Here is a 26,080-nt window from a genome sequence, read left to right as displayed (position 1 = left end):
GTAACCACCACCTTCTTCAAGCCGACGGACAGAAATGGCTATATCTCCACGGACAGCTGCCATTACGGTCCTTGGCTTGATTCTGTCCCTCACAGCCAATTACTACGTATTCGTAGAAATTGTACCAATACCACTGATTTTTTACATCAGGCACAGTTTTTGAAAGAACGTTTCTTGGAAAAAGGCTATCAATCGGTTCAGATAGACCAAGAGATCACAAAGATCTCTCTGATTGACCGTAAAACGCTGATATCTGTGCGACCGAAACCAATTCCCAATGACAAATTCAAGTGGGCCCTCTTCACCCAATTCTCTGTCCAACATAGACAAATTAAACAGATTTTGAACCGCCATTGGAGCATCCTGAGAAGTGACCCTGTTCTGGGTTCGGTGCTTCCTGCTAAGGCAGGCGTCACTTTCAGGGGGGCTCCATCCTTGCGGAATCACATTGCCCACAATGTTATCGAAGCACCTACAAAACCGTCTTTCTTTCCAGAGACTAAAAGATATTACCCCTGCAAGAAATGCAGTGTGTGCACACATAATCTTTGCGGCAATCATAGATCTGTGTGTTTCGAGTCTGCCGTTACCTCTACCATTAATCAGATTAAACATTTTGTTACATGCACCACGCATTACATTGTGTACATTATTACATGCCCCTGCAATATGCAGTATGTAGGCCGCACCATTAGATCATTTAGTATTCGAGTCAACGAACACATCACTTCTATTAAAAAAGGTCGCACCAATCACAGCGTCCCTCGCCATTTTCTAGAGTCTCACCATAAGAACCCGAGGGGCTCTAAATTTCAGGTTATAGACAAATTCGTTCCATCGTGGAGAGGGGGTCCACGTACCAGGGGGTTATCACAGCTTGAAACGTCCTGGATTTACCAATTAAAAAGCTATTCCCCCCATGGGTTGAACGTGGAATGGGATGTAAACGCATTTATAAACAAGTCCTAACAGGTGCCTTAAGTCCTCGATATATATATATACACCTTCGTGCCATCTCTTGTGGGACCCCGTCACATGGTTACTGAGTAGGGTCTTACATTACTGAACAGATATCTTAATTTTAAATATATGTTTATTTTTATATTTTTTATTGTGTGTTTACACCATTCGGATCTAATGTTATGCACATAGATACATATATGGAACAACTGTAGTTGGTTATTGTCCCCGATTTGCCTAATTATAGATGTATATGTTCATTGCCCTCCTCTTACAATTCAGAACACTCATTTCCCCTCCTTGGGGACACCGGTAGTCGAGCGCATCGGAGCACCCCGGACCAATGCGCTATGACAGCCCTCCACGGCCATTGTGGGTGTAATCACTCCTCTGTCTGGCCTATTACTTCCCCGTATGAAAAGGAGGCTTGGAGCACGACGTCCGTTGTGCGATGACGTCACGCGCAGTGACGCCGTCACGTGACTCCGTCACGTGACTCCGTTCTGAGTGCCATGATTGGAGGAGTGCTTTGGGTCTAGTTTAGAACTGTCATCAATGTAGGACATTACACGGAGATGACTATAGGTTGGCTGCTTGATGCAGCTGACGAGGATTCTTGTGTAATTACCCATGCAATTTTCCATGCTTTATGCAGCTGATCAGTATTTAGTGTAATTATTCATGTATATATGTGAGCGTGGTACAGACATTCAGGCTTATGCCCCAGTAGAAGGACGATGGTCCGAAACATGTCGGGTTGCTATAGCCTAGAGATGTCCTGTTACCACACAATTTTATCTTATTCTTTTTGTGATCACGTTTTATCTATTGAAGTGTACGGTTTAGCACTTTCTAGCTTTTCAATAAAAGCTTTTTTTAACGGATTCATGCCCTATGTGGAGATGTTTTGTTTTTCCCTCCTTCCATGAATGGGACCCTGCTGAGCCCTAGCCATTTTTCTCTGCACATTTATTCTATCTGAGAGAGATATCCCGAATGGTCGTGGACTTACACACCATTGAACAGTGACGGTCGCCCCCGATGGGACTCCCCGTCAGGACCTCTCCAGCCAGATATCCCTGGGATCGTTGGATCCCTCAAGCCCGTATGACACTCCACCGTACGGTGACTGTGTCCATCTCTTCTGGTAAGGATATTCACTCCTATCGTTTGCAGTTCTGATTTGGAATTTTAGAAGATCTGTGTGTAAAGTGCCTCCTTATACATAGTTTGCTCCAGCCTCTGCCCCACGCGCAGTTGGGGCACCACATATGCCCATGAACCCCTAGTTTTTGTGGACTAACATATGAATCATTATACACCAATGGACTTTTTTTCCTAATTTGTTCATTTGTTAAATGTTCACCAACTACACACATTGCCTATTTTGGCACAAGTTATGTATTTAGCACTTTGTCACTTATACATGTTTAAGATGTAAATGCACATTTTTAGCGCTGCATGTGGTTTGTACCTACTCATTTCTACACTGTCTACCACATTGTTACATGCTGGCAGCTATCACCTGCACTACTTTTTTGTAATAGCGCAATTATTGATTGGTTCTATTTGTTTTCACTGTTTTGGTTTATAGTTGCTGCCATTACACTTTTTTGTTTCATATTACGATATGGATGTTTTCGAGTACCGCACTGCTCGTTCTATTATCACAGAAGGAGTTTTTGTTGTTTTAAACACTAACACTGAAATAGGGGGCTTATTTATGCGCCTTCAAAACCTTATGGTCTCCGAGATCCACCTTCTTTGGGACATTGCGTTCCTGGAGCAATACTCCAAGGAACGCATGGTCCCCAGAGGCCTGAGGTGGGATATTCATCCACAACAAGATGAAGTTGAGGTTGAAGCCTGGTACCACTACTTTAATGAGGCAGGGGTTAACCTTCTATGCTTTCTGGTGGATAAGAAGAGAAACAGATTATCATTGATTGATAGAGAGATCAAAGAACTAAAAGACAAACTCCTTCCTTATAAAACTACACCTGAGTATCTGTCTCTTTCGGCCAATCTTAAAAATCATTTAGAAAAAGAGGATAAAGATCAACGGACCAAAAAGCAGAAAAAATACACACGTGATGCCAATGACTACAGGAGCCATCTTGTGTTTAATTGGCAAAAGAAATATGGTGACGACTCCGCTGGGACCTCTGGCCCGGCTGAGATGGACACCTCCTCTGCAATCACAAACAGTGGAACAGTTCCCACAAATTCGGGGACACACCCTAGCCAAGCTACTATGCGCAAGAACGTCCATCCCCCCACTACCCCGAACAACCGTAATAAATATTTTGATAGGAACTATCCTTCCTACAACTCCTCTGGTCATGTTTACCAACATTCCAACAGGGGGAGTGGGAACACCTAGAGAGGCAGAAGTAACCCCCACAGGTACAATAGGGGCCCCAGACATTCTGAAACATACGCTCATAATAGATCCCCCTACGCTCACAATAGATCCCCCAACGCAACCATCACTCTAGGGACAATTCAGAACCATATCACACCTACCGCACTCCTATTCGTACTCTCAACAGATTTTCCCCTTTAAGGGACGAACCACACACTAGGGACCATTATTAACTTGACAGATCACCATATACATACAATCGTTCATATCCAGACCCCCCATACAATGAGGATTTTCCCAGGGGACCATCTGGGCCCAAACGAAGAACAGACGTAAACGAGGCTCCAGAGGAGGCTGGAGGGCCAGGAAAAAGAAAACGACACTAAAAACGGGGGACATTTTTAACCTCAGTCAAAAATAATTTTCCAACGCCGAACTATATGTACTGGACAAGGGCCTCAAATTTGCTCCCTCTAAAAAGTTGAACAAGTTTGAGACCTTTATTGATGTCCAGAAGTTTAAAAGAAAACTTAATGTACAGCGACACTTTTTGGTTAACCCTAGTGGTGTTGAAGGTACAACCAATGTCCAAAGCCCAGTAACCTCCACACGGGGCTGGCTAACCCTTCTTTATTCAACCCCCCCAGCGCCGCAGCACCTTCCATCCAAGTCTTTTGCGACCTGGTACTCAAAGACCTGGATGGATTACCTAATAAACGTACTTTTGACCATCCCAATATTAAGATAGGTTTAAAATCTCTTTGTGAACGTAAAGACATAGTCATCCGCCCCACCGATAAAGGGGGCGGGTTGGTTATTTTGGATAAAGAAGATTACCACAAAGAGATGTGCCATATTCTCAGTGACGAAAAGACATATACACTTCTTCCCCGGGACCCGACTAGGGAATTTAAGAAACATTTAGTGAATTTATTCACACGTGGTTTCCAACAGGGAAAGGGACTATCTAGACCCCGTAGGACCCCGCATCCCAGTGATGTACTATCTCCCTAAGGTACACAAAAACAGTACAAAACCCCTCGGCAGACCCATCATAAGTGGTATCGACTCTATAACTTCTAGAGTTGGCCGCTACATAGATTTTTTTTCTTCAACCCCTTGTGTCTAAGGTTCCATCCTACCTTAGGGACACAGGGGACACTATCCACCGGTTGGAAGGTATAGAATACCAAGACAACCTTATTCTGGTCATGGCTGACGTTACAGCATTATATACCTCCATCCCGCATGGGTTGGGTCTGGCGGTCATTGAACATTATCTAAACGCTAGTGACAACATTCCATTACCACAACAACATTACATCATGGAACTCCTACGTTTTGCAACACAAATGAATTATTTCTGGTATAACAACCAATTTTTTTGCAAAGGAAAGGCGTGGCTATGGGGCCAAGTTTGCCCCCAGCCTCGCCAACCTTTTTATGGCCCTTTGAGAGGAGGATGTCGTCTATCCCGCACAGCGACCTGAGCTGTGTTTATGGGCTAGATATATAGACGACGTCCTCCTCCTATGGAAAGGTGACGAGGAAAATCTCCATGATTTTATGGCCACTTTGAACCATAATGATTGGGGTATCACCCTTACTTATGAACTTAGCACAGTTTCGATACATTTTTTAGACTTGGAGATTGCCATTTCTGACCGTCGGTTTGTAACCACCACCTTCTTCAAGCCGACGGACAGAAATGGCTATATCTCCACGGACAGCTGCCATTACGGTCCTTGGCTTGATTCTGTCCCTCGCAGCCAATTACTACGTATTCGTAGAAATTGTACCAATACCACTGATTTTTTACATCAGGCACAGTTCTTGAAAGAACATTTCTTGGAAAAAGGCTATCAATCGGTTCAGATAGACCAAGAGATCACAAAGATCTCTCTGATTGACCGTAAAACGCTGATATCTGTGCGACCGAAACCAATTCCCAATGACAAATTCAAGTGGTCCCTCTTCACCCAATTCTCTGTCCAACATAGACAAATTAAACAGATTTTGAACCGCCATTGGAGCATCCTGAGAAGTGACCCTGTTCTGGGTTCGGTGCTTCCTGCTAAGGTAGGCGTCACTTTCAGGGGGGCTTCATCGTTGCGGAATCGAATTGCCCACAATGTTATCGAAGCACCTACAAAACCGTCTTTCTTTCCAGAGACAAAAGGATATTACCCCTGCAAGAAATGCAGTGTGCACACATAATCTTTGTGGCAATCATAGATCTGTGTGTTTCGAGTCTGCCGTTACCTCTACCATTTATCAGATTAAACATTTTGTTACATGCACCACGTGTTACATTGTGTACCTTATTACATTCCTCTGCAATATGCAGTATGAAGGCCGCACCATTGGATCATTTAGTATTCGAGTCAACGAATACATCACTGCTATTAAAAAAGGTCGCACCAATCACAGCGTCCCTCGCCATTTTCTAGAGTCTCACAATAAGAACCCGAGGGGCTCTAAATTTCAGGTTATAGACAAATTCGTTCCATCGTGGAGAGGGGGTCCACGTACCAGGGGGTTATCACAGCTTGAAACATCCTGAATTTACCAATTAAAAAGCTATTCCCCCCATGGGTTGAACGTGGAATGGGACGTAAACGCATTTATAAACAAGTCCTAACAGGTGCTTTAAGTCCTTGATATATATATATACCTTCGTGCCATCTCTTGTGGGACCCCGTCACATGGTTACTGAGTAGGGTCTTACATTACTGAACAGATATCTTAATTTTAAATATATGTTTATTTTTATATTTTTTATTGTGTGTTTACACCATTCGGATCTAATGTTATGCACATAGATACATATATGGAACAACTGTACTTGGTTATTGTCCCCGATTTGCCTAATTATAGATGTATATGTCCATTGCCCTCCTCTTACAATTCAGAACACTCATTTCCCCTCCTTGGGGACACCAGTAGTCGAGCGCATCGGATCGCCCCGGACCGATGCGCTATGACAGCCCTCCATGGCCATTGTGGGTGTAATCACTCCTCTGTCTGGCCTATTACTTCCCCGTATGAAAAGGAGGCTTGGAGCATGACATCCGTTGTGCGATGACGTCACGCGCAGTGACGCCGTCACGTGACTCCATTCTGAGTGCCATGATTGGAGGAGTGCTTTGGGTCAGTTTAGAACTGTCATCAATGTAGGACATTACACGGAGATGACTATAGGTTGGCTGCTTGATGCAGCTGACAAGGATTCTTGTGTAATTACCCATGCAATTATCCATGCTTTATGCAGCTGATCAGTATTTAGTGTAATTATTCATGTGTATATGTGAGCGTGGTACAGACATTCAGGTTTATGCCCCAGTAGAAGGACGATGGTCCGAAACATGTCGGGTTGCTATAGCCTAGAGATGTCCTGTTACCACGCAATTTTATCTTATTCTTTTTGTGATCACGTTTTATCTATTGAAGTGTGCGGTTTAGCACTTTCTAGCTTTTCAATACAAGCTTTTTTTAACGGATTAATGCCCTATGTGGAGATGTTTTGTTTTTCCCTCCTTCCATGAATGGGACCCTGCTGAGCCCTAGCCATTTTTCTCTGCACATTTATTCCATCTGAGAGAGATATCCGAATGGTCGTGGACTTACACACCATTGAACAGTGACGGTCGCCCCGGATGGGACTCCCCCTCAGGACCTCTCCAGCCAGATATCCCTGGGATCGTGGGATCCCTCAAGCCCGTATGACACTCCACCATACGGTGACTGTGTCCATCTCTTCTGGTAAGGATATTCACTCCTATCGTTTGCAGTTCTGATTTGGAATTTGAGAAGATCTGTGTGTAAAGTGCCTCCTTATACAAAGTTTGCTCCAGCCTCTGCCCCACATGCAGTTGGGGAACCACATATGCCCATGAACCCCTAGTTTTTGTGGACTAACATATGATTCATCATACATCAATGGACTTTTTTTCCTAATTTGTTCATTTGTTAAATGTTCACCAACTACACACATTGCCTATTTTGGCACAAGTTATGTATTTAGCACTTTGTCACTTATACATGTTTAAGATGTAAATGCACATTTTTAGCGCTGCATGTGGTTTGTACCTACTCATTTCTACACTGTCTACCACATTGTTACATGCTGGCAGCTATCACCTGCACTACTTTTTTGTAATAGCGCAATTATTGATTGGTTCTATTTGTTAGTACAGCAAAAAGCACTGCAGAAATGCTCAAAAGCAACATGCATAGATGTAAATCGAGCCTAACTGAACTATCAATAGATTATAGACTAAATAGACTAAACTGATATTCTACACTGACAATAGTATAAAAATAGCACACTAACTCGCTAGTAGCACTGAACAGAGCCCTATTCTATCTCTCTCCATGGCAATATCACACTGTAAATGGCTGCTATTGAAAGAATACTTTCAGTGTGGTGTGTTTACTAAGAGCAATGATCCATGATTGGATAGGGTCACCATGACAGCGTCCAATTATGTCTCTGAGAGTGCTATGTGCCCTGATTTGGCTAAAGCAATGAAAGCTTTGCCCATCTTCCAATGCTTCCAGTGCAGTGTGCGGTGGCGCAGTGCATTATGGCCGTTCGGCGGGCCGAACAAACGGGCGAACATCCTGATAATTCGGGTGTTCATTAAAACGGGCAAACAGCCAATGTTCGGGCCAAACCGTTCGCCCATCCCTATCCCATATATACAATCCTATACACACAGCTGATCCAGAGAAAGGCAAAAAAAAAAACCCAGCAAAGCATGATCCATATTGCCCCAGCAGGGAAAAAAATCCTTCCTGATTCCCGAGAGGCAAATCGGATATTCCTTGGATCAACTTTACCTATAAATGTTAGTATCCAGTTATATTTTATATGTAGATTTAGGAAAGAATCCATGCCTTTTTAAAACAAATAATCTACTGAGCTGGCCAGAACCAGCTCTTGAGGGAGTCTATTCCACATTTTCACAACTCTTACTGTGAGGAAACCTTTTCCTATTTGGAGATTAAATCTCTTTTCCTCTAGATGTAGAGTGCCCCCTTCTCCCCTGTAATGACCATAACCACTTGCCGACCGCCTAGCGCAGATATACTGCGGCAGAATGGCACGGGCAGGCAAAATCATGTATCTGATGCACGAGGCGGTCGGCATCCTTAGGGGAGCGATCCGTGCTGAGGGGGAGGCCACTCATTCGTGGCCACCCCCTTGCGATCGCTCCCAACGAATGACAATCTTCCTCTGCTGCTGTAATGTAAACAGCGGCAGAGGAAGTGATGTCATCTCTCCTTGTGTCGGTCTTTTCATCCTTCCATGCCGGCGACGCCGCATCAGACGGAGGTTTCCCATTGGGGACAAACGGGGGTCTGGATTCAGCAGCACAGGTGATATGGGGAGACGTCGGTTGACGATCCCCAACACCTGTGTTTGTCTGTCTCTTTCTTTCCCTCCTCCTACTACTTAAATACTATGGCCCTGATTGGCCCGCTTTCGATCCCTGGGTGTATATATGCCTGACTGTGTGAGCAGATATTGCTACACAGCCAGGAAATGCCGGGGATCCTTGTGGACACTGACCGACATGCTTACCGCAGGTATTGAGCACTACTTATTGTTATCTATTCCCTGCACCGCTATCAGTATTTTTACTCTGGGGCAGTGATGCCTTTTTTGGCTCACTTAACCCCATACCTTCAGTGCATGTAGTCTCATTACTATCCACTATCTTTTTATTAGTTGTTTGTCCCCACCCATTAGGGATATCCCCGTGTGCATTGTTGGACCGCCCGGGTGCATCCACCAATCCCAGTCATACCGATATAGTTCAGATTTTTCAGCTTTCATTTTCAATCATATGAGAGTGTTTTCTTCCCAAACACGGATATACTTTGAAAATACGGTCAAGTAATATCCAAGTCCCGACGCTTTGTCTGCTGGTGTGTAAAGTAAAAATATAAATACTGTTATGTAAGTCTAGACTACCTTTATTTATCTTACATGTACCATTTTGTTGCCATAAACCAACTGGTTTGTTATTAACATACACTAATACACATATTATTTATTATATATGTTTTTTCTCTTAATAGAAATGAAGCAGCGTGTCTGTCTTTTTACCCCTGAAGAAGGAAATATACATAATTTAAAAATCGCTCACCAAAACATGTTGGGTTTTTTGATACATATGTCCCACTGGTCGAACTTTATGTTTTTGACCTGTGGTGCATTTCCAGCTCAGCGGCTGTTTCATTTCCTGCAGTCTTTATTGTATATTGTTTTTAGGTGATTTTTGTACAGGATAATTTTGTATTGGTTATTACTACTTTTGTATCAATAAAATTTATATATTATTTTTTATTTATGGGTATACCTCATTTACTTCTTCCTGTATCCGCAATATCCTTGGGACTTGCTTCTTTTCTCTATTCCTTCTGGTGAACTGGCAAGCACCAGCGGCCTAGTACACCCTGGTCGTAGTCAATCCTGCACTGCAGTATCACGTGGTGACGTGGCGAGACCCATAAGTGCAGTTCAAGCTGGTGAGGTGGCAAGCACAAGTAGTGTCCTGCTGCCACCAAGAAGACGAACACAGGCCCGTCATGCCCATAGTGCCCTTCCTGCTGCATTCGCCAATCCTAATTGGGAACCCACCACTTCTGCAGCACCCATACTTCCCCCATTCACTGGCCAACCCAGCATTCAGGTGGAAACAGTTGATTTTACGTCACTTGATTTTTATTCGTTGTTTTTTACCGAAGATCTCTATAGATCTATTGTGGACCAAAGCAATTTGTACGCTGGTCAACACATCGCCACTATTCCCCAGACCTCCCTTGCCAGAGATTGGAGACCAATTACGGTTTCTGAATTTAAGCTCTTTCTGGGCCTTTCCCTCAACATGGGCATAACTAAAAAGAGTGAGTTGCGGTCATATTGGTCCACTGACCCAATTCACCATATGCCCTTGTTCTCTGCCTCCATGACCAGGGTACGATACGAGCAGATCTTGCGGTTCATGCACTTCAATGACAATGAACTCTGTCGCCCTCGTGGAGACCCTGGATACGATCGGCTCTACAAAATTCGGCCCCTCGTAAACCACTTCAACCAACGTTTTGCAGACTTGTTTACTCCCCATCAAGTTGTCTGCGTTGATGAGTCCCTGATTATGTTTTCTGGCTGCTTGTCATTCAAACAGTACCTACCCAGCAAGTGTGCCAATACGGGGTCAAGATGTATAAGCTCTGTAACAGGGCCACAGGCTATACATGTAGTTTTATGGTTTACGAGGGAAAAGGGCCACGTAGAGCCGACAAACTGCCCTGACTACATAGGAAGCACTGGTAAGATTGTGTCGGACTTGGTGTCACCCATAATCGGAAAGGGGTACCACTTGTACGTGGACAATTATTACACGAGCGTGCCACTTTTTAGTCACTTGTTTGATCAGCAGATTAGAGCATGTGGCACCATGCGACCTAATCGCCGGAGCTTTCCCCAGCGGCTTGTAGATTCCCATCTTAGGCTGGGGGAGAGAGCCTGCTTCAAGTGTAATAACTTGCTCGCTATGAAGTGGAGGTTTAATAAGAATGTTTTCGTTCTTACCTCCCTTCATGCAGACACGACGGTCCAAATTACTACAGCGACTGGTGTTGTGGAGAAACCCCTCTGTGTCCACGAATATAACCAAAATATGGGAGGGGTGGACCTCAAGGACCAGTTGTTGGCGCCATATCTAGTTGCCCGTAAGGTCCGACGCTGGTACAAGAAAGTGTCTGTTTATTTATTTCAATTGGCTTTGCTGAACGCTCATGTGCTATACAGAGCTTCAGGACGGACTGGATCCTTCCCTAAATTCCAGGAAGAGATCGTCAGAGCCCTTCTGTTTCCAGATGGTGCGCCACCTCACCTTCCCCAACCAAATGCAGTAAGCCGGCTGCATGAGAGGCATTTTTTTATGTCCTCCTGAGTACCCCTACCCAAACGAACCCCCCAAAAAAGATGTTGTGTCTGCAGCAAGCGCGGATATAGGCGTGACACCTCCTGTCCTGACAATCCTGGTCTTTGCATTGGTGAATGTTTTGAACGCTATCATACACTAGTTGAGTATGCCCCCCCACCGTCTTCCATGTTTTTCTCTGGCTCTCCTGTCCCAACAGGGAACCTGAGAATGCAGCCGGTGATTCGGCCAGCTGACCATAGAGCTGATCAGAGACCAGAATGGCTCCAATCATCTCTATGGCCTAAGAAACCAGAAGCTACAAGCATTTTATGGAAGCTAAACAGCGCCATTGGGAAATTGGGAAAGCATTTTATCACACCGATCTTGGTGTGGTCAGATGCTTTGAGGGCAGAGGAGAGGTCTAGGGTCTGATAGACCCCAATTTTTTCAAAAAAGAGTACCTGTCACTACCTATTGCTATCATAGGGAATATTTACATTCCCTGAGATAACAATAAAAAGGATTAAAAAAAATGAAAGGAACAGTTTAAAAATAAGATTAAAAAGCAAAAAAATAGTAAAGAAAAAAAAAAAAGCACCCCTGTCCCCCCCTGCTCTCGCGCAAAGTCGAACGCAAGCGTCTGTCTGGCGTCAAATGTAAACAGCAATTGCACCACGCATGTCAGGTATCACCGCGAAGGTCAGATCGAGGGCAGTAATTTTAGCAGTAGATCTCCTCTGTAAATCTAAAGTGGTAACCTGTAAAGGCTTTTAAAAATGTATTTCGTTTGTTGAAACTGCATGTTTGTGCGCAATTTTAAAGCATGTCGTGTTTGGTATCCATGTACACGGCCTAAGATCATCTTTTTTATTTCATCAAACATTTGGGCAATATAGTGTGTTTTAGTGAATTAAAAAGTGTTATTTCCCAAAAAATGCGTTTGAAAAATCACTGCGCAAATACTGTGTGAAAAAAAAATGAAACACCCACCATTTTAATCTGTAGGGCCTTTGCTTTAAAAAAATATATAATGTTTGGGGGTTCAAAGTAATTTTCTTGCAAAAAAAAAAATTTTTTTCATGTAAACAAAAAGTGTCAGAAAGGGCTTTGATCTTCAAGTGGTTAGAAGAGTGGGTGATGTGTGACATAAGCTTCTAAATGTTGTGCATAAAATGCCAGGACAGTTCAAACCCCCCCCCCCCCCCCAGATGGCCCCATTTTGGAAAGTAGACACCCCAAGCTATTTGCTGAGGGGTATGGTGAGTATTTTGCAGACCTCACTTTTTGTGAGAGGCATGTCGAGTCCATGGAATATTTTATATTGTGACACAAGTTGCGGGAAAAAGACACTTTTTTTTTTTTTTTGCACAAAGATGTCACTAAATGATATATTGCTCAAACATGCCATGGGAATGTGTGAAATTACACCCCAAAATACATTCTGTTGCTTCTCCTGAGTACGGGGATACCACATGTGTGAGACTTTTTGGGAGCCCAGCCGCGTACGGGACCCCGAAAACCAAGCACCACCTTCAGGCTTTCTAAGGGTGTAAATTTTTGATTTCACTCTTCACTGCCTATCACAGTTTTGGAGGCCATGGAATGCCCAGATGGCACAAAACCCCCCAATAGACATGTGCATTCGTTTTCGTCCGAATGCATTTTCGTCCGAATTTCAGGTATTTTCGTTATCGTTTTAACAAATGATAACGAAAGTGCAGAACCCGAAAAACGAAAGATCCGACATAAACAAATGCTTTATTTTCGTTTTCGTTGCTACAACAGTTCGATATAGATAGGAGATTCAACATGATGATGACAATAACAATCTGTTTCCATCAAACCTGTGGTCGAATGTGCCTAACCTTAACTCTATTAGTCCAAGATTATTCTACATAGAGAGAAAAGATTTGACATAGAGAGAAAAGATTCGACGTAGGGGAGAAAAGATTTGACGTAGGGGAGAAAAGATTTGACGTGGGGAGAAAAGATCGCTGCTGGAATTGGGTGGGGGAAGTAAAATAAAAATAATGATGATGAAGAATGTTATTGGCTGATTGTAACCAAAGAGGAGGAGCAGTAAAATAGCTAGAACTAAGTACACACGTACTTTGGCTTATGGTGTCTGTTGAAAGTTGTAAGAAGATTCGACGGAGCAGGTAAACTATACAGCGTCGTACAGTTTAGCTGCTCTGTTGAATCTTCTTTGAACATTCGACAGACACCACAAGCCTTCAGTGACAGATTCGACCTTAATTTGGATTTTCAGACGAATGCAATTTTTAACAAAAAACAAAATAAATAAAAACGAATTTCGGGAGTAACTAAATAAATGTATTTTTCGGACGAAAATGAAATTCCGATACAAAATATTTCAGTGTGCACATGTCTACCCCCCAAATGACCCCATTTTGGAAAGTAGACACCCCAAGCTATTTGCTGAGGGGTATGGTGAGTATTTTGCAGACCTCACTTTTTGTCACAAATTTTTGAAAATTGAAAAAAGAAAAAAAAATGTTTTCTTATCTTTCTTCATTTTCAAAAACAAATGAAAGCTGCAAAATACTCACCATGCCTCTCAGCAAATAGCTTGGGGTGTCTACTTTCCAAAATGGGGTCATTTGGGGGGGGGGGGGGGTTGTGCTATCTTGGCATTTTATGGCCTTTGAAACTGTGATAGTTAGTGAGGAGTGAAATCAAAAATTGACGCCCTTAGAAATCCTGAAGGCGGTGATTGGTAGTCCCACACATGTGGTATCCCCGTACTCAGGAGAAGCAACAGAATGTATTTTGGGGTGTAATTCCACATATGCCCATGGCATGTTTGAGCAATATATCATTTAGTGGCAACTTTGTGCAAAAAAAAAAAAAAAAGTTTGTCACTCTCCCGCAACTTGTGGCAAAATATAAAATATTCCATGGACTCAACATGCCTCTCTCAGCAAATAGCTTGGGGATTCTACTTTTCAAAATGGGGTCATTTGGGGGGGGGGGGGGTTGTGCCATCTTGGCATTTTATGGCCTTCAAAACTGTGATAGGTAGTGAGGAGTGAAATCAAAAATTTACGCCCTTAGAAATCCTGAAGGCGGTGCTTGGTTTTCAGGGCCCCTTACGTGGCTAGGCTCCCAAAAAGTCCCACACATGTGGTATCCCCGTACTCAGGAGAAGCAGCAGAATGTATTTTGGGGTGTAATTCCACATATGCCTATGGCATGTTTGAGCAATATATCATTTAGTGACAACTTTGTGCAAAAAAAAAGTTTGTAATTTTCCGGCAACTTGTGGCAAAATATAAAATATTCCATGGACTCAACATGCCTCTCAGCAAATAGCTTGGGGTGTGTACTTTCCAAAATGGGGTCATTTGGGGGGGGGGGGGGTTGTGCCATCTTGGCATTTTATGGCCTTCAAAACTGTGATAGGTAGTGAGGAGTGAAATCAAAAATTTATGCCCTTAGAAATCCTGAAGGCGGTGCTTGGTTTTTGGTGCCCCATACGCGGCTAGGCTCCCAAAAAGTCCCACACATGTGGTATCCCCATACTCAGGAGAAGCAGCTAAATGTATTTTGGGGCGCAATTCCACATATATCCATGGCATGTGTGAGCAATATATCATTTAGTGAGAACTTTTTTAATTTACTTTTTCTTTTATCATTATTCAATCACTTGGGACAAAAAAATGTAATATCCAATGGGCTCAACATGCCTCTCAGCAATTTCCATGGCGTGTCTACTTTCCAAAATGGGGTCATTTTGGGGGGGGGGGGTTTGTACTGCCCTGCCATTTTAGCACCTCAAGAAATTACATAGGCAATCATAAACTAAAAGCTGTGTAAATTCCAGAAAACGTACCCTAGTTTATATAACTTTTGCGCAAACCAATAAATATACGCTTATTTACATTTTTTTTTACCAAAGACATGTGGCTGAATACATTTTGGTCTAAATGTATGACTAAAATTGAGTTTATTGGATTTTTTTTATAACAAAAAGTAGAAAATATCATTTTTTTTCAAAATTATCGGTCTTTTTCCGTTTATAGCGCAAAAAATAAAAACCGCAGAGGTGATCAAATACCATCAAAAGAAAGCTCTATTTGTGGGAAAAAAGGACGCAAATTTTGTTTGGGTACAGCATTGCATGACCGCGCAATTAGCAGTTAAAGCGACGCAGTGCCAAATTGTAAAAAGTGCTCTGGTCAGGAAGGGGATAAATCCTTCCGGGGCTGAAGTGGTTAAAGTGAATAACTCACCACCAAGTTCACTATATGGACCATTTATGTATTTATACAAGTTGATCATATCCCCCTTAATCTCCTCTTCTCAAGAGAGAATAAATTCAGTTCCTCTAATCTTTCCTCATAGCTGAGGTCCTCCATGCCTCTTATCAGTTTGGTAGCTCTCTCCAGTTCCCCGATATCTTTTTTGAGAACTGGTGCCCAAAACTGAACTGTATATTCCAGATGAGGTCTTACTAATGATTTGTACATGGGCAAAATTATATCTTTATATCTCTTTTTTGATTCTATACCTCTCTTAATACAAAGAAAGGACTTTGCTCGCTTTGGAAACAGCAACTTGGCATTGCATACCATTAAGCTTATGATCTACCAAAACCCCCAGATCCTTCTCCACCATTGATTCCCCAGTTGTACTCCCCCTGGTATGCATCATGCGTGCATATTCTTAGCCCCCTAAGTGCGTAACTTTACATTTATCAACATTAAACCTAATCTGCCAAATAGTTGCCCAATTAAACAGTGCATTGAGGCTGGCTTGTTGATTATTCACAGCATAAGCCGATCTATGAGTGCCAGGAACTGGATGTCCGTGACCACCTGCCAATTGTCGATAATACACAGAGAACTAAGATCTGCCTATGTAAACAAGGCAGATCTCAGTTCTGACAGGGTGGAGGGAGAAATGGATTTGTGTTCCAGCAAAGCAGGGAACAAAATCCTTTGCTTGCCTTAATAAAAGCACCCAACACAGTACACAAAAACACTGGCTAGGCACACAGCTAACCCTTTGATCACCTTAGATGTTTAACCCCTTCCCAGCCAATGTCATTAGTACAAGGACAGTGAATATATTTAACACCGCAATATTGCAGTCCCGCTATAAGTCGCTGATTTCCCCCATTACTAGTATAAAAAAATTAAAATAAACAAATGAAAATTCCATAAATATATCCCATAGCTTGTATATTTTTTTTTTTTACCAAAAACATGTAGCAGAATATATATTAGCCTAAATTTATGAAGAAAGTTGATTCAAATTTTTTATTGGATATGTTTTATAGCAGAAAGTAAAAAAATGTTTGTTTTTTCAAAATTGTCAGTCTTTTTTTGTTTGAAGGGCAGAAAATAAAAAACGTAGTGGTGATCAAATACCACCAAAAGAAAGCTCTATTTGTGGGAAAAAGACAAATTTTATTTGGGTACAGTGTTGCACCAACACGCAATTGTCAAAAAAAGGCCTGGTCATAATGGGGGGGGGGTAAATTTTCCAGCGATCAAGTGGATATACTTTTGTTTACTCAGAATCATTAATGCATTAGCTCATAATTGAAATGGACTTCCCGACTAAGGTAAAACCTCACAAAGTGAGATTGACAAGGGTACCCCTAAGTAAATAAAAAAGACCATATGGATCACGTCCCGACTAAAGTAAAACCTCACATAAAGTGAGATTGACAAGGGTACCCATAAGAAAATAAAAAATAGACCATATGAATCACCAGGATATGGACCCAGGAGAAAGAGCGAGGAAGAATGTGATAAGCCTGCCTAACCTTGGTTTATGTGAGTGCATTGGATGATTTTTTCCATCCACTTAAATAATTTTACACTAGGGCAATCGTACGCTTTGTTTTTGTCTTAGGTTGTTTGTTTTTGGTTTAGATATGCTTCTGCCCCCCCGAGGAATCCCAGAGCTGCAGCGGTCAAGTGGTTAATGAACTTTAAGGTATACATGGACAGGGTTTATCAGGCAAGATGGGATGTGAGGATCAGTGCACACACTAGTGTTTTCTTTGTGTAACGCCACATCTTGAAACCAAAGTCTGCTTTGAAATCTTTGCCTTGGAGAGACCTTGCTGATGCAGTCAAACTAACTTGTGTCTTGTTGCTGTGCTCAGACTTGCCATGGTGTATGACCTATGACATGAAACTGTCTTCCACAGCATAACCTTAGTAGCAGAGTTTGGCTGTTCCTCACCCGGTTTTAAGCCTCCTACAAAGCAGTTTGTTTAAATTAATGATTGTTGCAACCTACATATGAAATTGATGATTATTAGCACCTGCTTGGTATAATTGGTAAATAATACACGGACTCTAATCCTACAGCATTCCCTGGCTTTGTGCAAGTGTAAGAACTGATTCTGGGTTGAAGCCAAAAAGATAGGTCACACTAAATATTGATTTGATTTAGATTTTTCTTCTGTTCACTCACTTTGCATTTTATAAATTGATCAAAACAACTAAAATATATATTATTTAAGCATTCTTACTTTACAGAATTTCTTCACAGCCATCTAAATCTTTTACACTACTGTAATTTGGCAAGAGTAATAGCCGAGAGTAATATTTAGAGCCTTCAACTTTTGCAAAATCACTTTAAAGTTGGATAGTGATCCATATGTACATAGTTTTTTCAACAGTGAGGGGGTCTGAAATGTAAAACTAAAGGTAAACTGTGACCTGATGGTGAGGGTCACTAGTCAGAAGACCTTTAATGGTTGGGTAAACGATGTAGGAAAGGTTCTAGCGTAAATATGCAGAGTAAGTTGTACAGCTGTGTTTCATTCCATTACTGATGGAGAATGGGATTGAGCCAAAGCCATTAACTTTGACTGTTAGGAAAGCATTAGAGGACCTGTATCCATAACAGAATGGGGGCGGGCATCCCCACATGGTTAATTGCATCATGAAGAATAGTCAAATCCACTGTCAAAGACCTTTTTTAGCATCAGTGAACAGGTGTATCATAGGGACATTGGAACTACTCGCCTTAGCAATAAAATTTATGGCCCTAATCATGTTGTCTTGAGCTGCCCTAGTTTGGATAAATCAAACTTGGTCTGGGGAGAGCTGCATGCCATAGATGTTCCAAGATAGTTGACCTTTTGTTCAGGCGTTGAGCCTCAACAGATCACTTTTAATAGTAAGAATAATCGGCTGCAGCAGGCCCAGGGACAGAGCCACATTAGCTCTACTCTAGCCTGTGGACTGAAAGCACCTTGATGAAGTAATTTGACCAGGGTACAAACAAAAACCAAAGGTCTTCCCAGTACACTTACCAGATAACCAGCAAAATATACAAAATTACACCAACATGTGTTAAAATTATGTCTCATCAAGGCCCCCCTATTTACAAAAGAAAAAAAATTGATTCTACCTTTAATGTTTCCATGTCTATTTAACATGGAGACTCCCAAAGGAGAGATATGCCTGGGGTAGCCCTGCTCAAATGCATAGGAGGATGTCGTGAAACTAAAAACTATATGTGCATAAAGTGCAGTCCTAGTGCTAATATTTGCTTTTTCATGATGGTGGATTTATCCTGGCTAAACCAAAAGGCAGGCATTTTTGTACCTTCCATTTCACTTCCCTCTGCCTGATCAATTGGACTCTGTTCAATCTTGACCCATAAAAAGAGAGCTAAGCAATGTAAGGCATCTGATTCAATAGTGGTTGACCCTCAACTTTTCTCTGATGTGTGTTTGGTGGCGGCTCCATGGTGTAGTTCTTTACAGTACTCTCATCATCAGATAGCTGCAAAAAAATTGTAATTACGTCCTTAGATAAAATCGACTGCATCTTTTCCATTTATCACATCTGGTCAATTCTTCGTTAAAGCAGTAAACCGCAAAAAAAATCCCTGCAAGACAAGGGCATATTGTGCTAGTATGCATCACATACTAGCACATTATGACATACTCAGCTTAGAACAAAGCCCTTCCGGCAGTGCCCACTCACTGCTGAGAGGGCAGTCATCTTCACCCGTCCTTTCTTCTGGGATCGTGGGCTCCAGCACTGAGTGGCCACAGCCGGAATGATGTCACTCCCACGCATGCACACGGGAGTCCTCGGTTCCAGCAAGAAGCTCTGAAAGGTCCAGCATGGTATGCCAGACCTTCAAGGCTCGTGCGCCGCTGATGTCAGCGGCTGCATGCAGGGTGAATATCTTCAAAACTGTGCATGTTTAGGAGATATTAATTTAACCTACAGGTAAGCCTTTTTATAGGCTTACCTGTAGGTAAAAATAAAGTGGGGTTCACAACCATTTTAACCACATGCTGACTGCCTCACGCAGATATACTGTGGCAGAATGGCACGGCCATGCAGAGTAACGTACCCGTACGTTACACCCCTCCTGCGGGCGGGGGGCGCAATCACGCCCCCCCGGTGCCCAAGGAGGTCGGCATCGTTGCCTGATTGATCCAACCTGAGGGGGAGGCCACTGATTCATGGCCACCCCCTCACGATCGCTCCTGACAAATGAGAAGCTTCCTCTGCTTCTGAAATGTAAACAGAAGCAGAGGAAGTGATGTCATCTCTCCTCGTGGAGCCTTTTCGTTCTGGCTCCCGAGGAGAGAAGACATCACAGTGAGTTTGCACCAACACTACAATAACACTAGTACACATAGGCACATAAAACACCCCCCGGTCACCCCCCTGCACCCCCTGTCACAGTGAAACCAATAGCAGTTTTTATTTTTTTACTGATCACTGCATTGGTGTCATTTGTGACTGTTCTAAGTGTTAGGGCTGTTAGTGGTAGGCCCCTTTAGGTCTAGGGTACCCCTCTAACCCCCCTAATAAAGGTTTAACTCCTTGATCACCCCCCAGTTAACCCTTTCACCCCCTGTCGCCAGTGTCACTAAGCAATCTTTTTTCCGATCGCTGTATTAGTGTCACAGGTGACACTAGTTAGCCAGTTAGGTATTTAGGCTCACCGTCAGCTTTTTATAGCGCCAGGTACCCCCATATACTACCTAATAAAGGTTTTAACCCCCTGATTGCCCCCTAGTTAACCCTTTCACCAATGATCATCGTATAAGTGTTACGGGTGACGCTGGTTAGTTAGTTTGTTTTTTCTACCCGCCGTTTATTGCCCGATAAAGGTTTAACCCCCTGAATGCCCGGCAGGTGATATCAGTATCAGGTTTTAGGGTCAGATAGGGTCTTAGCCGCCCCAGGCAGCGTCAGATTAGTGCCAGTACCGCTAACACCCACGCACGCAGCATACACCTCCCTTAGTGGTATAGTGTCTGAGCGGATCTATATCTGATATGATCAGATCTATACTAGTGTCCCCAGCAGTTTAGGGTTCCCAAAAATGCAGTGTTAGCAGGATCAGCCCAGATACCTGCTAGCACCTGCGTTTTGCCCCTCCTCCCAGCCCACCCCACCCAAGTGCAGTATCGATCGATCACTGTCACATACAAAACACTAAACACATAACTGCAGCTTTTGCAGAGTCAGGCCTGATCGCTAACAGTTTTTTTGGTAGCTTTTGATACAGTTGCTGACAGCCTAGGAGCTTTTTTACCTGTGAGTCTCACTACTGTACCAGTAAATTTAGAGCCCAAAGGCCGGGTTTACACTGGTGCGACAAACGCTCTGACATTGGGAGCTCATGTCGCATGACGTGTGAAAATCAATGTTTCCTTATGGGAGCCGTCTTAACTAGTCCGACACAAGTCGGTCCGACTTTGAAAATGCTCCCTGTACTACTTTGGTCCGACTTTGATCCTACGTCAGCCCACTGACTATCGTTGAAATCGGATCAAAGTCGGATCGCCGTCTTGCATGATCCGACTTTGGCATGCGACTTGTGCTCTGATGATCTTGAGGGGGAACTCTGTGCCAAATTTTAAATAAAAAAAACGGCATGGGTTCCCCCTCCAAGAGCATACCAGGCCCTTCGGTCTGATATGGATGTTAAGGGGAACTCCCTACGTCGAAAAAACGGCGTGGGGGTCCCCCCAAAATCCTTACCAGACCCTTAATCGAGCACGCAGCCTGGCCGGTCAGGAAAGGGGGTGGAGACGAGCGAGCGCGCCCCCCCTCCTGAACTGCACCAGGCCACATGTCCTCAACATGGGTGGGTGGGTGCTTTGGGGCGGGGGGGCACCTTGCGGCCCCCCCACCCCAAAGCACCTTGTCTCCATGTTGATGAGGACAGGGGCCTCTTCCCGACAACCTTGGCCGTTGGTTGTCGGGGTCTGCGGGCTTATCGGAATCTGGGAGCCCCCTTTAATAAGGGGGCCCCCAGATCCTGGCCCCCCACCCTATGTGAATGAGTATGGGGTACATCGTACCCCTACACATTCACCTAGGAAAAAAGGTGTCAATAAAAAAAAAACACACTAGACAGGTTTTTAAAGTAATTTATTAGGCAGCTCCAGGGGTCTTCTTCCGACTTCGGGTGTCTCTTCCGACTTTCCTGCTCTCTGGCTTCTTCTCCCGCTTTCCGGTATCTTCTGCTGGGCTCCTCCGCTATCTTCTGCTCTTTTGCCAGCGTTGGCCCGGTCTCCTCCATTGTCTTCTTCCCTCTGGTCTTTTTCCGATGTTGACACGATGCTCTCTCCCGCTGTAATGCCGTGTGCGCGGTGCGCAACGACTTATATAGGCATGGGGCGTGGTCACCGGGTGATGTCACCCGGTGACCCCACCCCTTATGACATCACCACCCCATCATGCCCCGGGCGGTGATGTTATAAGGGGCGGGGTCACCAGATGACATCACCTGGTGACCACACCCAATGCCTATATAAGTCGTTGCTCCACCGCGCACACGGCATTACAGCGGGAGAGAGCGCCGTGTCAACATCGGAAGAAGACCGGAGGGAAGAAGACGACGGAGAAGACCGGGCCAACGCTAGCAAAAGAGCCGGCAAAAGAGCAGAAGATAGCGAAGGAGAGCGGGAGAAGAAACGGAGAGCACAGGGAAGAGGCCAGAGTGCGCGAAGAAGTCGGAAGAGACCCCCGAAGTCAGAAGAGACCCCCGGAGCTGCCTAATAAATTACTTTAAAAACCTGTCTAGTGTGTTTTTTTTATTGACACTTTTTTCCCCCAGGTGAATAGTTAGGGGTACGATGTACCCCATACTCATTTACATAGGGGGGGGGCAGGATCTGGGGCCCCCCTTATTAAAGGGGGCTCCTGGATTCCGATAAGCCCCCCGCCCGCAGACCCCAACAACCAACGGCCAGGGTTGTCAGGAAGAGGCCCTTGTCCTCATCAACATGGGGACAAGGTGCTTTGGGGTGGGGGGGCCGCAGGGCTCCCCCTTGCCCCAAAGCATCCACCCCACAAGTTGAGGGCATGTGGCCTGGTACAGTTCAGGAGGTGGGGCGCTCGCCCGTCCCCACCCCCTTTCCTGACCGGCCGGGCTGCATGCTCGGGTAAGGGTCTGGTATGGATCTTGGGGGGACCCCCACGCCGTTTTTTCAGCGTAGGGGGGTTTCCCTTAAAATCCATATCAGACCAAAGGGCCTGGTATGCTCTTGGAGGGGGAACCCATGCAGTTTTTTTATTTAAAATTTGGCGTGGAGTTCCCCCTCAAGATTCATACCAAACATGGTGCCTGGTATTGGCGGGGATCCAAGTCGGATCCCTGTACATTGAAAGTCGGACGTATGTCGGCTTCAAGTCGCAGGGCAAAGTCGGATCCAAAGTAGGACAGCTGTCGTGTCGCACCAGTGTAAACCCAGACAAAATGGCAAATCGAAGGTACAGTAGTAAAGAGGTCTACATGTTTCTGAGCATGACAGATGGTGAAGAGGAAGTCACTCATCTGTCAGATTCAGGCTCAGAATACAATCCTGTAGACGACAGCAGCTCCATGACAGATAGCTCTGACGAGTTGTGGTCCCTGCCAAGGTCAGGCGTACCAGACCCCGATCTTCTTCTACTGTTGTTGAGGTGCAAGAACCACAGGGCTCTCGTATGGAGCAGAGAAGTACTGGTGCTGCTCATCCGTCTGGTGAACTGGCAAGCACCAGCGGCCTAGTACACCCTGGTCGTAGTCAAACCAGCACTGCAGTAACACGTAGTGACGTGGCGACTCCCATAAGTGCAGTTCAAGCTGGCAGGGTGGCAAGCACAAGTAGTGTCCCACTGCCACCAAGAAGACAAAGACAGGCCTGTTGAGCCCATAGTGCCCTTCCTGCTGCATTCACCAATCCTAATTGGGAACCTACCACTTCTGCAGCACCCGTACTTCCCCCATTCACTGGCCAATGCGGAATTCAGGTGGAAACAGTTGATTTTACATCACTTGATTTTTATTCGCTGTTTTTCACTGAAGATCTCTATAGATCTATTGTGAACCAAAGTAATTTGTATGCTAGTCAATTCATCGCCGCTAATCCCCAGTCCTCCCTTGACAGAGATTGGGAACCAATTACGGTTTCCAAATTTAAGACCTTTCTGGGCCTATCCCCCGACATGGGCATAGTTAAAATGAGTCATATTGGTCCACTGACCCAATTTACCATATGCCCGTGTTCTTTGCCTCCATGATCAGGGCACGATACGAGCAGATCTTGTGGTTCATGCATTTTAACAACAATGAACTCTGTTGTCCTCGTGGAGACCCTGGATAAGATCAGCTCTACAAAATTCGGCCCATTAAAAACCACTTCAACCATTTTGCAGACTTTACTCCCCATCAAGTTGTCTGTTGATGAGTCCCTGATTAAGTTTTCTGGCCACTTGTCTTTCAAACAGTATCAGATACGGGGTCAAGATGTATAAGCTCTGTGACAGGGCCACAGGCTATACATGTAGTTTTATGGTTGACGAGGGAAGAGATAGTCACATAGAGCTGCTGAACTGTCCAGATTACATAGGGAGCGCTGACAAGTTTGTGTGGGACTTAGTGTCACTCTTATTCAGAATGTGGACAATCATTACACGAGGGAGACACTTTTTAGTCACTTTTTTGATCATCAGATTGGCGCATGTGGGACCGTGCGATCTAATCGCCGGGGCTTTCCCCAGCAGCTTGTAGACTCCCGTCTTAGGCTGGGGGAGAGAGCCTGCTTGAAGTGTAATAATTTGCTCACTATGAAGGAGGGATAATAGGAATGTTTTCGTTCTTTCCTCCCTTCATGCAGACACGACGGTCCAAATTCCTACGGCGACGGGTGTTGTGGAGAAACCCCTCTGTGTGCACGAATATAACCAAAATATGGGAGGGGTGGACCTCAACGACCAGTTGTTTGCCTTATGGGCAACTGGGTATGGCGCCGTGGCGGAATTACCAGGGTCGTACCAGTCGCACTTGCGACTGGGCCCTGGCAGTCTGTCACTGTGGGAGGGGCCCCAAGACGGCAAGAAGGACAGCATGGACGCTGAGTGAAGAGCCTGCCCTGGGCGCTCTTAATCTGTGAGGTGAGGAGGGGGGAGCGAGGGACACACACGGAGCTTCTGCCACTTCTCCTTTCTGACAGGAGAGACTGTTATTCTCCCTCATATGCACAATGTCGATATGCAGTTTCAGTCACTCCAACTTTGCCTTATCTCTCCTTTCTGCAAATATTACTCACTGCCCCCTGGCTCTCAGCATGTTCTCGTCCCCTGTTACTTCAACTTCTTCCTCAGTCTCACTTAATCTGCTCTTCTCCAGTAGTTCGGTACCTTTCTCTACCTGCCCTCCACAATCATGCAGTAAATTAGCAGTGATTCTCTTGAACTTTTTTTCCTGTTAACTTTATCCTTTTTTCTCCTATCTGCTCTACCACCCATAAATCTTCACTACACAAGCCCCTGCAAAACCTCCCCCCTCAGCTCTGCTCATTCCACACTCCCATATGTTTGACACCCTTTCCATCTCAGTGTGTTCCTCTACTACCTCTCCTGTCCCTATAATGCAGCCTTAGCACTTTCTCTGTACTCCTTCCTTTATTTATTTCGGATACTTATACTTCATGTACTCTTACTACTTAGACCCCCACCTATTCACTCCTTTCTTATCTCTAAAGCCCCTTTTTCACAGGTTGGGCTCTGCCAGGAGTCCACCTGCTCAGTAAAGAATCTGTCCACTGATCCCCGCTGAGCAGACGGATGGCTGGCCCATGTCCACTCTACTTATGCAGAGCAGACACAGACACAGCCTGTTCTCCTCTCTGGGTGGGCGGATGTCTGTTTACACACAACTGCCATCTAATCCGGTCCACCAGACAGATGGGGTTCCCCATCCGTCTGTTTTTAGTGGATCGGATTGGATGTCAGCAGGTGAAAACGGGCGCATTTCTGTTTACACCTGTCACTCCATAGAGGAGAATGGAGGGTCCAATTGGGTCTGCCTGAAAAACTGACACGCTAACCCAATCAGTCCACTCATGTGAAAGGGGCCTAATAGTGGACTTACATTAGTGTGCTGCAGTTTGGCCACAGTGTGATTGTATGAGCAGTTTACATGCGGTTTATGGTACACTACTAATGAATTCTTTTAGGACATGCGTTTTCATGAAAGTACATCGAATTCCTGCATGCTACATATTTGATGTGCTTTCAGAAAACACACTGCCTAATAGAATTCAATGGGAGCGCACCTAAAACCACATGTAATCACACGGCGGCCAAATTGCAGCACCCTGATGTGAGCCCACTATGAGGCTAGTTTTGTACCTTTTGCATGACAGGAATGTGGACAAATTTGTGGCTTTCCTGACACACACACAAACACACTGTCCTTTGATAGACACACAGCAGTGCCATTAATTGTTAATGGCACCCCCACACATCTGCTTTCACAAACATGGTGTTCCTATCTCAAAAGTGAGCTATCATGGGTCTGT

This window comes from Aquarana catesbeiana, linkage group LG05 (assembly GCF_042186555.1).
Source record: "Aquarana catesbeiana isolate 2022-GZ linkage group LG05, ASM4218655v1, whole genome shotgun sequence".
Lineage (NCBI taxonomy): Eukaryota > Metazoa > Chordata > Amphibia > Anura > Ranidae > Aquarana > Aquarana catesbeiana.
This window is presented reverse-complemented; position numbering follows the sequence as displayed.